This window comes from Salvia hispanica, chromosome 5 (genome assembly GCF_023119035.1).
Source record: "Salvia hispanica cultivar TCC Black 2014 chromosome 5, UniMelb_Shisp_WGS_1.0, whole genome shotgun sequence".
Taxonomy (NCBI): domain Eukaryota; kingdom Viridiplantae; phylum Streptophyta; class Magnoliopsida; order Lamiales; family Lamiaceae; genus Salvia; species Salvia hispanica.
In genome coordinates, this window is record NC_062969.1 from 32,369,967 (window position 1) to 32,373,902 (window position 3,936).

The following is a 3,936-nucleotide window of genomic DNA, read 5'->3' on the forward strand; positions in this document are numbered from 1 at the left end:
TCCTAAATTTACCCAGTCGTGTATTTGATTAGTTCAACGTAACGTGTTGATAAGTTTATTCATATACGTACGAACCATTTCTTTTTTAGGCCGTCCCTAAAAGGTCCCTCTGTTCCATTGAAGATGACTCACTCTTTTTAATTTGTCCAACTCAAAATGACTCATTACTAAAAATGAAAACACTTTTATATCTACTTTATTTATTCATTTTTTCTTGTTTTACTCTTTTCACTTAACACAAAATAAACCTACATAAAATCTCTGCTGCCCAATGAAGAGATCATCTCCTTGAGACGATAGGAGTATGAACTTTCTAATTTTGAAATAGTTAAACAACGCATAACTCATACACATCATTTTATTTACATTTATACCATTACGTCACTACTAATGATATAGAACTCACACTCCACTAATACTACTTACACTATTTTTTGTTTTCATCTCTCTTGTTTTACTAATCATGCATTAAAATTTGTGCTAAACTAAATATTCATATTTTTTAGGGACGGAAAGAGCATTAGATCTTCATATATTTCAAAATCCATTTTGTAGCATAGGGTAAAATATCCAAATTTTAAGTGAAGAATAAAATCAACAGTAGATTTTTCCACGTGATCCATTGGAGTATATATTATTCAAGAAAATTGATAATAATTCTTCTTTCATTCATGTGAAGACTCGACCGTATTAACTACGCTTCATAATGTGTCGACACATACATAAATAAGATATTTGGCATCTATATTTAATATTCATTCTCTACTTTATTCTCTCTCTTACTTTACCATTTTTCCACTTTAACTATTTATTTACTTTTATAAATGAGTGCAGAAATACAAGTGTGACTCTTAATCGGGGACGGAGGGAGTAGTTGTTGCTATGATTACAGGGCAATTTGAAGTGAATGTCGGTTGTCGTGCTAAAGTGAGAAAGGTTGGCAGCTGATTGCTAGAGTTTGATTCAGTATGAGTATAAGCAAGACATGTGCATCTAGAAGGAAATTTTATTGCAGATTTCTTGTCATACCATGTATACGAATGTTCTTGAACAACAACTTACAATTCTTGTGGTTATTACATGACAGGCTAGGAATTTCTTATACTCGCTAGTATGTACACTCGTTCGGGCTTTGCCATCTTTCATTGTACCAAAAAAAAAATAATAATACAAATAAATCATTGCTTATCAAATTATCTACATTATTGTCTTTTTTTTTTTTAATTTTAATTATCTACCTTAATGTCACCTTTGATCGAGATGCATATTTTTAAATGACTGTAGATTAATCTACACAATATATAAAAGGGGAGTTTTGGGAATATTTACAAAACTGCCATTTTATATTAAATATTATACTTTAATTAAAACTTTGTTTGAATATATTTATTCAACTTAATAGGCACCAGTCATATAGAGGTAAAAAGAATGCCATTTAATTTAAAATTAAAAAAAAAGTGAGTGGAAGGTTATATAAAAGGGGAGTTTTGGGGATATTTACAAAACTGTCGTTTTATATCAACTAGTATTACACGCGTGCTATGCACGGATTAAAATATTTTTTTTAAATATGATTTAGGTTATAAATTTATTAAATAAAATTAAAAACAATATCATTATATGAAATATGTATATAATAAATACTGTGAAACAATTAATCACAAACTATAATAATCCATTGTTAAATCATAGGAGAAAAAAACTATCATAAAAGAATTGAACAAAAGAGGAATCATCATCAATTTTGAAAAACTTATTTATACACTACATTACCTGTTGATTTTAACAATCATTATTAAAGTTCTTTATCAATAAAATAGATCTACTCACGTCTTTAATAAAACACGAATACAATTAGTCATTACAATATTAATTTAATATCAAAACAATTAAAGAAATACCCCTACTAATTTCAATAGGTATAACTCCAAAACCTTTTCACTTCTCTTTATTTGGAATCTATTCACTTCCTCCAATAAACTAAAAGGTCTAAAAAAAAAAAAATTTATGTATCAACTTTGTAAAATAATTATTCTTAACAAAAATCAGTTTTATGTAAACTATAATAGTATATCTAATTTAAAATGACAACCCTTTTACATATATATATATATATATATATTATATAGACCTTCACAATGAAAATGTTATAATTTTTCAACTTCACAGATAGTACTATCACATTCCTACCCCCATATAATATGTCACTATAGTAATCTATTTTTTGCCCGAACAATCTGAATAATTACTCCACTGGTCCACGCACCATCGATTTCCACTGGTACATCGATTCACCTTATTAATTCAAATTTATAATAATTAAGTAATATCCACATTAAAATATGCATGTAAAATAATTTTAACATACAACAAAATAAGGAGTAACAAATTTGATTAAAAATTAGCAACTAATCCAACAAATTATATTATTTGAAGCAATAAAACTAAACTTAAACTAAAATATGCATATCGATTTAAATAAAAATAAAATTATTGTAAATCAACCTCACGTACATATAAAAAGTGAATTTATTATTATAATATTTAATTATTTATGAGAGAAATTGTGGTTGAATTTATTATTGTGTCTGGGAAATAACAACTCTACATTTATTCCTCACAAGAGTTCCCTTAATTCGTTTTCATTATTTTGGGTCTATCGCTCGTTCTTTTGCTATTTTTTAAAATACACTAAATTTAAGTTTTTCTGTTAAATCATACATCTATTTCCCATGGTGGTAACGAACAATATCAACACAATTTAAACGAAAAAAAATATAACAATAAGAAAAATAAAAAAGTAGCAATAAATTTACATCTATCCGAGTCACTAAATTCAACTAAAATTTGAAGCTCAAACAACCACCACTAATTAAATAAAGCCAAACACTTGTAGCTCAAACAATCACTACTAATTCCACATAAATCAAGCCAAACACTCATGATTTATATCCAAGACTATTCTAAACCCCCAAGCCTCTTCATCGGGCTCATTTTCCCCTTCATCGTCTGCCCAGGCTCCTAATGGCATCTAAAAGATAAAAATAAGAAATATGGATTATATGAGACAACAAACCTTGATAAAAACAAAACTCATATCTTCATCAAAGTCACAGAAGAAAATTTTGCAATGAAAATTATGTTATCCAATAACATACTCACACAAGACCTTGATTCCCTTCAACTCGGCGTTGCTCAAGTGGAGCATGTGTAGCTTGTTTAGCTTGCAACATGTTTTACACATGAGGTGAAAAGTATGGTAGTTCGATGTATCATGGTCCAAGACCTGCTTAGAATATAAGTGGGAGAGTTTTGGCAGTGGGTATACTCGAAAGCATGATTTTGAGTATAAGTGGGAGATTGTTGGATTTGTATACTGAAAAGCATATTTCGAGCATGTTGCACGGATAGAATTGCTTGTATACAATAAATTCTACAATCCACTTTTAACCCAAGGCGAGAAAGAAGTAATTTTATCGCATTGATGTTTGCTTGTGCATTTATAAGATGTTTCGCAAACATTTAAATGTATAAGAAGCAAATAAGTCTAATTCTTCTACATAGTAGACTGGTCGTGAACGACGTTCACAGAAGGTGACACAGTCGGTTCTTTGTAGAAGAGAAATAGAATTTCACAACCTAGGCTACCTATCGTGAAGGGTTGCAGTGTCAGTCCGCATGTTTCCTTACCTTAGGAAATAAACGACACTGGTGTGGTATAGCACTGAAGGATCTAACAATTGAGATAAGTCTTTCTTGCTATTTACCGAAAGACGAGGTCTCGGTGATTGTTATTTCTTAATCATTGTTGACATAACATTGAGCATACGATATTGATTATGCACTACTTTGATTTATCAAATGGTGCGGATTTTTCGCAATCCAAGAATCCCGATATCTTGGGTAGTGGTGATCAATGTCTAGAGGTGCTAGTAT